This window comes from Fukomys damarensis, unplaced genomic scaffold, assembly GCF_012274545.1.
Source record: "Fukomys damarensis isolate Sample0158 unplaced genomic scaffold, DMR_v1.0_HiC HiC_scaffold_38, whole genome shotgun sequence".
Taxonomy (NCBI): Eukaryota; Metazoa; Chordata; class Mammalia; order Rodentia; family Bathyergidae; genus Fukomys; species Fukomys damarensis.
The window spans coordinates 37,013,748-37,028,589 of record NW_022900950.1 but is presented as its reverse complement, the minus strand read 5'-3'; the positions used below and the strand labels follow the sequence as shown (position 1 = coordinate 37,028,589).

At 38.6% G+C, this 14,842-nt stretch overlaps 1 protein-coding gene and 1 pseudogene across 4 annotated transcripts in view; one reads left to right on the top strand and one right to left on the bottom strand.

The window, feature by feature from the left end:
- The window catches only part of Stard13 (StAR related lipid transfer domain containing 13), a 223,522-nt gene that overhangs the window by 64,707 nt on the left and 143,973 nt on the right, over positions 1–14,842 (top strand). The window lies entirely within an intron of this gene.
- On the bottom strand, positions 11,384–11,857 carry LOC104862176 (annotated as a pseudogene).

Below are 14,842 nucleotides of genomic sequence, written 5' to 3'. Positions count from 1 at the left end.
GAAGCAAAACAGGATCAAAAATAATAAACAGACCTCCTCCCATGCTGCACGACTGCTATTTACATAAAGAGATTGATGAATTGGCTGTGCCAGTGGGGTGCTCAGGGAAGGGAATTTTTAAGGAGAAAAGGTTAATTTAAGAGTGCTTGGTTGCAAGTGATCTGAGAGTTTCTTAAATAACTGGTTTTCCAGAAAGACAATCTATACTAGGGACAGTGCTGTTTTTCCAATACAAGTAGCCTAAACTGTGGATAAGACAAACTGACATATGTATGATATGCATGCCTAAAGCTTTCACAGAGAGAGAAAATGAACCTCAGAAACAAAGAACAATATGATCCCTGGGTAAAACGGTGAGATTTCACAGAAGAAAGAAGTCATATGGCTGCCTTAGAGAACTGGGAAACAGGAGGCTTGGGTTCTGAAATACCTTTTTCCTTACATAGCATCCTCAATTTTTTTTTAACCTCTCAGTGTTCAATTTTTTCATCTGTCAAATGAGAATAATATGAGCTCATGCTATTCAATAATACTGAGGAAAAACAAAATTGATGTGAAACTGATTCACAGACAAAACAGGGTGCTCAATTCTGGAGTGGCTTAGGGATATTAAGTACTGCTATAGGAATCGCTAATTTTACCGGAATATAGGAGACACATTAAACAAAACTCAAGTCTTTAGTGCTTCTTTTCTGAAAATAATAATTCATGTCACTCTTCATGGATGTGGTGATAATGTACTACTCTGTGGTTCGGCTTGTTTTTAACTTGTTTTCAAATGGGCAAAGTCTACTAGTTCTTAGCTTTTGCTTATATCTTTTTATATATATTTGATGTATTAGAAGTAACTATATAGTTAATTAGGGTCATTATAAACTGTAGTCTTTAAGTTGTCTACCATTCCAAGGTGTCAAGAATTTCGTTTTGGTACTGGGGATCGAACTCAGGCCCTTGCACTTATGAGGCAGACTCCAGAAACACTGAGCCAAATCCCCAGCCCAAGAATTTTATTTTGTATTTTTACTCAGCTGATAAACATTCTTTCATCTTTAATGAATAATTTCCTGTAACCATGACCATAATAAAACCTTCTAAAGTGGAAAATATTGTGTCGTAGACTCAGGGACTATGACAAGTCCAAGTGTCATAAATCCTGTGTTTTCAGTTAGGAAAATCAGACGTACTGCCTAAGGCTGAGATTGAATGTGACTAGCTAGTCTTTTAGGCAGGATACTCTGCTGTGGCTGTCCCAGTTGGGGGCCATTAAGCACTTACTGTCGTCACAGTGGGTTGTCTGACCTAACAGGACTGAGTGGGGTCTGATCTCATGCTGCCCAGATTGTTTGATGAGGCAAAGCCATGCCTCATGTTCTCCTGGCATAGCCTGAACTAGAAAGTCTTAGGAAATTAAAGTGAAAGGAGCAAGGGACACACATTTATAAACATCTGCCTTGAGATGTTTGGGTTTTGTTTGATAGTTTTAATATAAATTTTATTTTGTTTGTTTTAAATATTTGAGTGTGACAGTGTTAGTACATTTCAGGGTGAAGAGCATTTACTAAGCTGAGACTTGTGTGAAAGCCTTGAAAACTGTTACACATCCTGTACATTTGGTTATTATTTGGAAAGGCTGTGTATCTTGAAGGCAGTGGAGTTGGAGAGGGAACATGAATGAAGAGAGAAGGAGCTTGTTTGGCAGGGGAGTATGTAAGCTCATGGAAGGGCTTGCCGAAATTGTTTACTCCAACAGAAACTGAACCTGACTTCCTTGATTTCTTGCTTACACATGAACAGGAGAATACGTTCCCTCCACTCCCACAGAAGATACGTGATGCCTCTGAGTTTCCTAACAGCTTTAGTTTAGAAGAACATTTTTCTTGCTATGGCTGGCTCTGCTTGGTGAACAGCCATTTGGATAAATCGCCATGTTTTGTGATTGATTGTCAATAATTTGACGTGGGAGTCATGAAGTCTTCAGGTTCTTAATTTATCAGAAAGAAAAATCTTGCATACATTTTTTTTCTTTTCCCCAGGAGGATTATATTTTCTGAAGCTTGTTTGTAGATGCAATACACATTGCTTAAAAGCTTGAGCTTTGGTGTTTTCCAGAACTGTGTTCAAATCCCCATCTGAGGACCTATGATCTCTGATCTTTATCAAATTCCATAACCTCAATAAGCCTATTTCTTCTTAAAAAACAGAAATAATAATAATAGCATCTGTCACCTGAAATTGTGAGAATGTGTTGCTACACATGCATAATGCTCAGCACAGAGCCTGGCACTACTCAGGGCTGCGTGTGTGTTATTCTGAAAAGAAAATAAAAATACCAGCAATCAGACACACGACCCATTCTGCTATGGCTTCATGACTTGCAGGAAAGATCAAAAATTTAAGCTTGGGTAATTACATAAAGAAACAGCCAGCCACAATCCTATGGATCTGAAGTTAATATAAAACATCCCCAGAGCAAAATAAAAGTGACAATGGCAGTGTAGGAACTGGAATTTTAAATAAGGAGTTTCCTAATCAAGTGGCTTTACCTTTGAAGGCAGAAAGTTTTCAAACTGTAAGCATAACACTGTTTTTGTCCTTCAACCAAGGACACAATCCTCAGGTATGACTTCAGCTCTGACGTGAAATTGCTGGAAGCAAAAGTACAACCTTTGATAATGCCTGCTCATCATAGTCAACTAACTTCCCAAAAGGAAGCACTGAGTCTTTAAAATATTTGCCTTAGCAATACAATTATTTGAGACTCATAATACATCCTCCTATGTCTTCTGATAAGATGTGCTAATATAAGCCCAGGGCACCCTCAAATTTGCAGCCTGCTCTAAAACTGGCAAGAAATGAAACAGCCTAACTGTCAGGGACAACACATCTTCAAAACCTAGAATTCTCTTGGCTTCTTTTCTTTTTCTGGGGTGGACTGGGGATCAAACTCGGGTCCTTGTGCCTGTGAGGCAGAGGCCGGAACCACTGAACTAAATCCCTGGTCCCTCTTGTCTTCTTTTCAAAGGCAGCCTTTTAAGCCTTCTGTGCTTATTAAGTTTTGCTAAACTCAAAGCATCGAATCTCTAATTTGTTGTAACCCACTCTGCTGGCTTGTAGAAAATAAAGTGCATTTATATCTTTTCATTTTAGTCTGGGAAAATAGTCTCTCTCAAAATAATTTGCAAAATACCTACTCTGTGCTAGGTGCTTTTAGATCCTTGGCATATATCAACATCTTAAAACACAATCTATGCTGCAGTTAAATAGGTGGACCTTAAATAAGGGCCATGGTTCATTATAGGTGCGCATTATAGTGATGGCTATTGGTGTAGGGAGTGGAAATCAGGTGGAAAAATTCAAGTTCTGCCTATAGCTGTTGGGCTTGTTGTTATGGTTTTTGTACTGCTTTGTTGTTCCATTGCCTCAGTTTTGCCCTTATAGCAGAAAGAATCCAAGCCTGGCATTACTGGGAAAGTGTAGGAAAACGCTTTCTAGTTGTCTGGGGGAATACTCAGGTTAAGACTTCATCATTTTTGCCCCATTCATTGGCAATAAGTCTTCCTTGTAATCTAGATCACTGGGTTCCAGTTGAGGTACATAAAACCATCTCCCATCTGTGAAAAACATACCATACTTGAAAAACTATAACTCATCATCCACAGGAAGCTTTACCTGTTGCACTAGTGTAGAAGGATTAGGATAGTACAGTGGCAACTTTCTCATGAAATCCACTGTAGCAATTCAGCAATGGCTACTGGCACAAATATTTCAAAGATGCTACCTTTTAGAACAAAGGATACAGTTTTTTTGCATCAACTATACTAGTGGAGAATCTAGCCTCGTCAGTATTTCAGTAAGCACATTATTTTCACAGAGTCACAAGTATTCACGATCTCTGCTCATATTGCTTATGATACATAAATTATGTAAAACATGACCAGTGCCCTCTAGGTAATTACCATTGAGATAAGGCATATAAACTGTCAGGAATATTGACAAGGGAGTATATAGTTCAATGACTAACAGGCTATAAGAACTGTAAAGGAGAAATGCTTGCAGTCATAAATGTGGAGAGGTAAAGAGTAAAGATCACTGCACCTGGTCTGTGGGAAGTAGCTGTGTTTGCCAGAGCAAAAATCACAAGGATCTATCCAAAGCAAGGCAATGGAGTGAGTTGAAAAGTTTGGTTTGGGTAACTTAGACTGTGACTAAACTGAGTGCAATGACAGGGAGGGAATAGGTTGTAGGAATTATAGATGGTAAGAGTGAGGGAAAAATCAGACCAGACTACAGTAGTTTGAAATTTCTTTGATAGAAAAAAGAGGAACTTTTGAGACCTTTGAGTAAAGAAAGAATATGATGAAAACCTGTGTTTAGAAATATGATTCATGAAAGTGGAGTTGAAGTGGTCCAACTGAAGGTAGAGAAACACTAATAGTTATTGAGTCTATACACTGTATTGTATATGGGCCATGTCAAAATGTGACCAATAATTATCTCATTTAATTCTCCCATTCATAGGCACTGTCAATGTTTTCATTTCAAAGATGATAAAAACTGAATGGCAGGGAGGTTAAAGTAATGTGTTCAAATGAAATCCAAACAACTAGCAGAACCAGGAATTGAACCCAGGGCTCTCTGTCATCACTGCTGATGTTACACCCCTCTCCCTATAAAATACTGAGAGATGAGGATCTTAAATGTGTCTATAATGAAATGATAAATATTAAATATAGTTCCATAATTTTTCAAAATGGTAAAATATTTATAGGTTTTGTAAGATTTCACTGTTTCTAATACCTACTTTAGCTCATGATTTTCTCATGTTTATTATACTAATCCATTAGCTTGATTTGTTGTTATTCCTTGTACTCAAGCTTTTCACTCTACAGTAAGTCACCAACTTATGAATAAGTTCCTTCCTGGGAGATCATTTGTAAGTTGGATTCTTTCCTAAGTCTGACGAAGTGAGTCTTGAATACCTTTTGCATGAATATGGAACATATATTGCCTTGTGCTCCGTAGCAGTCTCCTCCTCATCACCACTGCTTTTCTTGCTTCTGGACATCCGGGCCTCTGACTGAGCACTGCACTACTGTACACTACTGCACTGTGCAGTGAGCCCACAGCAGCACAGCTGAGACAAGGTCTGGGAGATACGTGAGCTACTTCCAAGATTTGTTCCCATCCTCAGTGTTCCTAATGGTAGATCTGTTGATATCTGTCAAAGTTCACAACTGGAATGTTCCTAAGTCAGAAACTTACTGTGCTTTGCATCACCTATTCAGTGATTTGTGTTGGTAATTAATTCTTATTTCATAAAGTCGGGTCATCCTCTGACAGAAGTTTCACTAGATATATTGAACTACCAGGTTGAATGATAAACAGTATTCTTCTGTTTTAGAAGTGATCCCTTGAAAAATGTATTAGTAAGGAATAAACAAAATAAAATTCTAACATTGAATGAATTTAATATGTGTAGTGAGGAGATTTAAATTTCAAACCCTTAGACATTACAAATTAGCTTAAATATTTTAATTATAAAGCTTTTATTTTTACTATTTTATTAGTATGTAATTGCAATACATAATACTTACATCCCTTATGTATAGTTTGGTACATCTTAATATATTTTTTTCATCTCTTTCCTTTCTCTTACTCCCTCTTCCCTCCATCTCTTGATCCCTTTCTCCTCTGAGAACGATCTATTTCCCTATTTCCTATTGTCTCTTTTATTTTGTTCTTTATTTATAATTTGGGTTTCTCATATAAGAAAAACCATATGATATTTGTGCTCATGTGTCTGATTTGTTACACCTGACATTATGGTCTCAAGGTGCATGGGTGCATGTGTTTTCCTACAAATGACTCGTTTATCTTTTTATGGCAGAGTAGTACTCTATTGTGTATAAATATTTTTTTTTTTGCTTATTCATCAGTTGATGGACATTTAGTCTGCTTCCGAGAGGTAGCTGTTATGCATTGTGCAGCTATAAACATGGGCAGCCATGTATTGCTGTAATACGACAGCCCTAACTTTTGGGGAAATACCTTGGAGGAGAATAGCTGGTCAAATGGAATTACTACTTTTAGTTTTTGAACAATCTTCATACTGATTTCGGATCGAACTCAGGTCCTTGTGCTTGCGAGGCACATACTGATTCCCGTAGTGATTGTGCTAGTTTATATTCCCACTAACAGTATATAAGGGTTTTCCTATCCCAAGAGCCTCAACAGTATTTGTTATTATTTGATATCTTAATGATGGCCATTCTTTCTAGAGTAAGATGGAATTTCAGTGCTATTTTAATTTGCATTTCACTAATGGCCAGGGATGTTAAGCATTTCTTCATATATTTGTTGGCCATTTATACTTCTTCTGTGAAGTGTCCATTCATTTCACTTGCCATTTCTTGAGTGGGTCTTTTATTTTGGTTTTTATTTTATTTTTCTTTGCAACTGGGATTCTATTTAGAAAGTTCTTGCCTATACCTATACCTTCAAGAGTTGTATCTGTTTTATCTTCTAGCAGGTTAAGTATTTCTGCTTTAACATTTAGTTCTTTGATCCGTTTTGACTTTAATTTAATGGATATTGAGGAATATGGGTCCAAATTCACTCTTCTTCATGTGGATAGACAGTTTCCCAGTACCATTTATTAAAGAGACTATCTTTCCTTCAATATTTGTTTTTGGTCCTTTTGTCAAATAGTTAAATGTGCTTGGGGTTGCTTCTGCATTTTGGAGAGCATCACACTAAATGCAAATATAATTTATTGCCTGATTTTAAGAATGTGAATAAACCAAAACACTAGCTATATTGGTCCAACTTGTCTGAAGTAGATGGAAACCACAAGATTAATTTGTAAAGTAACTCAACAAACATATGTCCCTATGCTCTTGTTGTTTATACTAACTTTTTAAACAGCTACTCAGCATTTTATGAAGAAAGAGAATTTTAAATGTGAGCTCTTTAAGAAGTAATTTAAATATGTTTAAATATTTTATGAAGCATGAAATTACACATGTTTGCCTCAGGCAGGTGCCCCACTGATGCTGAATAAAAAATATTCATATAGGCTTTTATAAGAGCTATTAATATAAAGCTTTGCTTCTCTAACTGAATTTTAGTTCATGCTCTGAATGTAGCTGCAGGTTAAATACAAAATGAGGTGACCAAATAGCCTTCAGTGTGGAGGATTTGTGTGCTTCAAGGGACAATAAGGCAGGTAGGAGAATTGGCATTACTCAGAAAATGCACAAATTATTCTCATTTATCCACTGTGTTCCTCAGCCCCTCAATACCCATCCTGGTATTTTCTTAATAAACTAAAGTCTTCACTGTTGTTTAGAGAGCAGATTTTCGCCATGCCCTGAAGTCCAATCTGTTTTTACCTTTCTTCATCAGACAGTCTTTTTCTACAGATCAAGATGGGCAAAAGGATGCAGTGAGTCAGGAAGGGTATATCCTTGGCAGGTCACAGTAATTCTCCTTCCTGTGGCCTTCTACAAGCAAGAAGTAGAAGCCACTGCCCACTTTTGGCTGCTTCTGACCCAGTAACTGGCCACCAAACGTCCACAGCTTCCCAAGGCAGCCTCTGTGAAGGTTCAATATTCTTAGTCTTCTTGTCAATATTAACAGGTAAATGCAACTCTCTTTTCTGTTAATCAAGTTGCTCTGTACATAGGTGGCATGGAAGAAATCACAACCTCTGCACCTCTTGTGTGCCAAGAAAGACCTTTAGATTTTATAGGTTAAATGTGTGGTCATGTGCAGTAACAAACCCTGCTGTGATGTTTCTGACCTCGCCTCTTGATGAACAAATCCTACTGAAACCAAGTTCCCAAGGAGACACTCTTTAGGCAGCAGTGCTCTGACTCCGTGGAGGTCTGCCCTAGAACTGTAACTATGTAACATACCACCCACAAACTTTGTGGCACAACTATATTATTATGCTCATGGATTCTATGGGTCAGGAATCTGAAAAACACACAGCTCATGGTGTCTCTTCTCTAAAATGACTATAACTTGAGCTAGGAAGAAGGCTGGTGATGGTTCAATAACTGGACCCTGGGATCATCCAAAGCTGCATTCACTCCCATGGCTGGCAGTCATATCCCCGTCACTAAGGACCTCAGCCGAGGCTGCCAGCTGCCACACCTACTTGAGTACTTTCTTGACATGGCTGCTCAGGCTTCCTTCTCTTCATGGAGACTCTTTCAAGAATGAACAAGGCAGAAGTGTATGCATTTTTGTGTGCTGGCCTTAAATTGCAGTGTCACCTTTGTTGTATTCTCCTAGTCAACATAGTCATCGTACAGGTTCAAGGGGAGGGGACATCGACCCACTCTTCGTTGTCAAGAAGGTCAAAGAATTTGTGGATATATACCACCTTCTATGTTTTTAGTTACCTATAGGAAACTATGGTCCAAAAATATTAAATAGAAAATTCCAGATATAAGCAGTTAATAAGTCTTAAATTGAATAGGATGATGAAATAGTGTGCTGTCCTGCTACATCCTGCCAGGGACATAAATCACCCTATACTGCAGTTTATCCACTACCTACCCATTAGCCATTCAGTAGCCATCTTGGTTATTAGACTGACTGCCATGTTATCACAGTGCTTCAAGTAACGTTTAGTTTCCTTAGTGATGACCCCAAAGTGTAACAGTAGTGAAGCTAGCAATTTGAACATGCTAAAGAGGCCATAAAGTAATTCCTTTAAGTGAAAAGATGAAAGTGCTGCAAGATATTTTAAGAGAGAAGGAGCACCCACATTCATATAACTTTTACCATAGCGTATTGTTGTAATTGTTTTATTATTGATTATTGTTACTAATCTCTTATTATTATGCCTGATTTATAAATTAACCTTTATCATAGATATGTATACATAGGAAAATTATAGTATATCCAGAGTTCTGTACTAACAGTTGTTTTAGGCATCCACTAGAGAGTTGGAATGTATCCCACAATGACAAGGGCAACTGCTACAGTATATAACAGCTGCCAGATATGTTTGACACATACAGTCATTCTGAATTTCTGTTGTTTTTATTGATATGTGACTGGAAGCTGACTGATTTCTACTGCACATTGCACTAATTCTTTGGTTTGCATTACATAAAATTTATAGAGACTATTCTGTGCATTTTCATTACCCATTATCTCATTTCAGCCCCCACAAGTCTTGCAATTCAAAAGAGTATACTCCTACTCTTGCCCACTCAAACTCTACCCAGGATTTATTCAGAATCTCCAAGATTTAGGGCCAGAGGAAAAAAAATCTCCAAGTGAGGCCAAGTTGTTCTCAGTTTTATCCCAAACCCTCTGTTCTACTACGAGTTCTCTCATCTTAATAGCTATTTTCCTTGCTACTCCCTGAATCCTTATAGGTAAAGTTAGTTTCTAGATGATGTTTTGCTAAAAATGTAAAGAAGATGGAGTTCCTTTGAGCCAAAGGTTCTCAGACAGAAAGAGTTCAGCCTTCAAGGGAACACATAACATTATCTAGGTATATTCATGGATATTATAAGGGAATGGGCTGTACTGGCACCGAGTGAGGAGAGGCAAGGGATGCTGCTAAACTTCCTACAATGTATAAAACAGCAAAGACTACAACACACACACACACACACACACACACACATACACACACACACAGCATGGTCTGACTCAAAACATTAATAGTACTACTGTTGAGAAATCCTGCTTTAAGGAATTTTATAATCCTTCTTATAAAAACAAGCCTGGGCCTCCCAGTGCATGAGCGACTTGCTCAGGATTCTACAAGGGATGGAGGGAGAATTTAGGCCACTATTTTGGGGTCCTCAGACTTATGTCTTTATTTCCTGATAGAACTTCCATTGGCCCTGCCACCTTCCTAAACAGGAAGAACTTGGAAAGAAAAGTGACTTTCTTACTTTTCTTGAGTCCTGGGGAGTATGGGGTATGCCACTCACATGGAGTGACCATAGCCTCTAGGATGGAGATCATGCACCTGCAGTGTACTCTTCAGGAGACAGGTACAGTGCTCACTGCGCAGAAAGGACACATTACTAAGGCCTGGGTGTGAAATGGATTCTAACCATCCAGACTGAGACTTGAAGATAACAATTCAAAAGATGGAGGAGGAGGACCGACTGCATCTGTGTGTCAGTGTGTTCTGAGTGTGGGATGGAGGACAGTAGAATATTATCCTACAATAAAAAGCAAAAGCTAGTTGCTTGTTAATTTTGGAAGTCATTCTTTTCTCATCCCTAAAACATGCTGAACAGTAATTAATCTAAATCCCAGAAAATTCAAATCATCTGCATATCTTCAAGAAAGTTACATTCATTATCTCCTTGGAACCTCCCTCCCTAACTGGCAGGGTTCTGAAAACTGCAGCCCAGGCACAGAGCTGCCACCCCTATGAGAGACCCTCAGAAACTGGAGAAGAAACAGTAAGGGTACATCTGGCAAAGGCCGGCCCCAGACAGAAATGGCTGGCTTCCTGCAGACTCTTATTCATGTCACCTGGTGGAGAAGTCTCACTGTGGGTCATCCTTTCTGATGGGCCATTCATCTGTTTCAGTGCAAGAGCTGGCTTCATTCTCTTTGGATAAATGCATCTTTATATCAGGCAAAAGTTAAAATATCAAGCAAATGTTAGCTGTAGTGTCTTGGATGCCCCTTCATAGTCTTTTCCTTCCCGGTTTAAGGCTGTCTCTATTCATTTCCAAAAGAGAAGATACATACAATCTAGACTTCTCTTCTGTGAAGCATCTGCTACTCGTAGCTTTTCATTGCTTCGGGGCTGACGTTCACCAGGGAAAGCCTTCTAGGGCTGAGCAAGAGAACAACAAAAAAGAGGACCCGCCCTGCCTTCCAAATCAGAGCAGCCACACATACAGTGTTTTAACTGTTCTGGAATGAATGAAGCATTCATAAGCCATTCCATTTTCAGGAAAAAATTTCCTGTGACATTTTAATCCCATTTTTTGCAGCACCATTTTTAGAGTGTTTTCCTGCCAGTCATCTCAAATGTTTTGTGTCTTTCCTTTTTAGCTGAATTGCATATTATGAGCATGACCCACAAGGAAAAATAATGCCACATTTATTGAATGAAATTCTCGTTCTCTGGGCTATTCTGAGCTATGAGTCAGCCTATCAATGCTGATCTCTGAAAGACCGAAGATGTTATCTGATTGAAGCTTATGCTGAGATAACAAAATGGAGCTATGAGATGAAAATGACCACTACGATCTCCAATTTTGTTTGTTTCTGTGAAATCCTTTCTATAAAAGACATGAGTGGGTGCCATAGCTTTTTTTTTTTGACAGCTGGATTATTTCTGAGATCTTTTGTCTGCTTATGAAGTTTTTTTTTAGATATTCTGTATTTAAATCAGGGTTACTCTTGCCACTGTTGACATTTTGGGGCAAGATACTTTTTCTTTTTTCTTTACCAATTTTATAACTTTATATGAAAGGTAGTTCTCATTCGCATTCAATGTCTGGAAATTTTTGAATGTGGTAACGGGGACGTAGGTTACCAAAGTATAGAGCTTGTTTGGTGAGTCTTTCTTTATCCTCATTACGTTTTCTGGACAACCGCACGTGGATGCAGATATGGGACATTCATTATTCCTTTGGCCCAGACAGCTTTGTTGAGCCTGGTATCAGTGCGCACATCTGGAATCCCCATTTCCTTCATGCCAAATTTCAGGATCTCCTTAAGTGACGGAGGGTGGGGCATGCTTCTTAAAGCCCACTCTATGGGAGAGCTTGTGAATGTCAATGATGCATTCTCGGGTCACCACCTCTTTGATGACAAAACGGCCCTTCTTCTCACCACCCTTGTTTGCAGGAGCCATTCTGCCTGGCCTAAGTTGGAAAGGGGGCAAGATAATTCTTTTGTGGCAGTTGTCCTGTGCATTATAGGATGATACATGGATCTGTGGTCTCTACCCGCTAGATGCCAGAGGTATTAAGCCACTCAGGTTGTAAAGACTAAAAACATTTCCTGATAATACCATGTGTTTCCAGAGGAGCAAACCCATTCCCAGTTGAGTCTGTTGCTTATCTAGATAAAAGAATGCAACTGAGTTTATTCCTTCATTCAATCCTTTAACAAAAATTCTCTTGCCCTGTAGTAATTTTCAGAGAAGGTAGACATTAATCTAAATAATTACATCAGGACCATTGATAAAGATCGGAAAGACAGTTTGGCAGATCAAAGGATGAAATTTTAACTCTGTTTCAAAATTTCATATAGCTAAAAACTAATTCTTCATTTATTTAAGAAGTGCCCATATTTTCAAGGGGAAAAATAATACAGTTTATCATGATAATACACTAGAGTGTTTCAAAACAACTGAGTTTTGTTATAAATGCTTTGGAAATATCAATTTTATTATCAATATAGATTTCTAAACGTCCTAATATGTAGCTATGAGTTGTTGCACAAAATGTATGTGTGAAGGCATCTGAGGGAGTTGATCGAGTACTGACAGTTCAAAGGACTAGTGAACTTGGATGGCCTCCAGCCTCAGCCTTAAGTAGGTGCCTTCCTTTTACCACACTGTTCAACCTTTGTTCACAGTAACAGACAAAAGCGGATGTTTGCACTCCTCTGGCTTCAGATTTGATAACCTCCCTATAAACTGTGGAGAGCAGTAAGTGAAACTAAAATAAACTTGCCTCAATTTTGTAGCAGGACTGGCAATGGTTGTCCATCATGAGTTACAGCAAGAAGCGCAATGCTCATCCCACTAGCTAGACACTGCCCCCTTTTCTCTTTCATTGCAGATAAAAGACACAGAAAGACATAGTTTTGAACCTATGCAAATTTACATTTAAAGGTATCTGCATCTTCTAACCATGCAGGAGGCAGTGTGATTTAATTACTAAGAGTATTGGTGGTAAGAGGAAAACCCAGACTAAAAACTGGACTCCACCAGGGCTAGCCACCTGACCAGGGACTAGCTATCTAAATCAACTGTGCCTTGGGTTCTTTGTTGAATTTGGAGTAGTAACGGCCACTTTAAAAGGATTGCTATGAGAATACTCCTATCTGGTATATATGAGATATTAGAAATTTGCCTGATCTAAGTATTGAATGAAAAGAATGGAGGCAATATTATTAGTAACACATTTCTTGCCATACACACCCTACTGGTGTGCCCATGAGCCTCTGGTTGAAAAATGTACTATGGTTTATATCTAGATGTTCCTCCAAAGCCTCATATAATCGTAGGTGGGACTTTAGGGAGGTGAGTGGGTTGTGGGAGTGCGATGCTCATCACCAGATTACTTCACCACTAAGTGAGACGTTGGGAGGTACAGCATGGTTGGAAGAGGTGTGTCACTAGGGGTACACCTGGAAAGTTATATTTCCCTCCCACCTTCCTCTTTTACTTGCTGCTTCCTGCTGCCATTCTGTGAGCTATTTCTACTTTGCCATGCTCCTCTGTCATGCTGCCTTGCTTTGGAGCCAGTGGACTATGGATTGAAACCTCTAAAAACTGTGAGCAAAAATAAATCTTCCTCCTTTAAGTTGTGGGTGTCGGGTGTTGTGTCTCAGCTATGAGAAAGTAATGAAGGCAAATTTTCATTTTAAAGATAAAAAACAAGAAGCGTCACTGCTCCACAGAGTGGCTGTGCTCCTTAAAACCAAAGATCAAAACCTGTTCGTTTTCTTCCTAATGCTGAGAACACATTGGAGGGTCATCAGCTGTGCAAAGGCAGTATCAATGAGGAGGGGCCTTTATCATTGATTGAGGAGCTGATTCATTTAAGATGGACTTTAAGAGAAGGTGAGATTGGAGAAAAAATATCAAGAGGTTTCACGACCCAGGAAAAGTCTACACGAGTACATAGAAATCAAGCTTTAATTTATTTTCACTTCAGATGTAATTTGTAATATCAGTAATGATTTTAAAATTCAAGCAAAGATGATGTGTTGACCAGTTTTATATCACTCTATAAGTAAAAGGTTTATTTTGGCCCATAGTTTTAGACACTCCCATGCTTGATCAAGTGGACCCAATGTTTTTAGGCTTTTGGTGGGGCAACAGCACATCATGATAGGAGCATATAGCAGATGAAATTCTCTTAGCTTATGGCTGGAAGGTTAAAGAAAAAGAGAGAGATGAAAATGAAAGTGCCAGATGTCCAACATCTCCCCCAAGAGCATATCCATAGAAGCTTGCAGAATTCCTCTGAGGTCCAACCTCGTAAAGTTTCTACCATCTGCCAGAAGCAGCAAACTGGGGGCCAAATCTATAATCTATGGGCCTTGGGTACCCTCCAGATCCAAACTACAGCAGATAGTATCACTTTTTGTTGATTTCTTGGGTTTGACCCAACCATAAACAGAAAGTTCAGTCGCCTTTGATATTTGAGAAGTAGTAAGAATGCACTGGACCCACTTTCATTACTGTCTTTGCATGACATCCATGTAGATGTGATAGAGGATTGTAATGTTAAAGCAAAGGAAACATCCTCCACCAGGGTGGAGATTACATCAGATTACCATAGGAACTGACACCACAGCAAAAATAAAGTTTAAGAATGGAAACATTGATAACAGTTTTCATTTTAAAGAAGTTCTTTCCTTTTCTCTGGAACGTTCTTGTTTGGATATCTCCCTAATTAGTATATTTCTCTACTAATTTTTAATTTAAACCAAAATCTCAGAAAGAGAACATTTTCATTGTCAGCCCCTATGAAAATGAAGCTCTAAGGCTAGAGATTTAGCTCAGTGGTTCTGCTGCCTGCCTCGCAAGCACAAGGACACGAGTTCGATCCCTGGTACCAGAAAAAAAAAAAAAAAAAAAAAAAAAAAAAAAAAAAAAAAA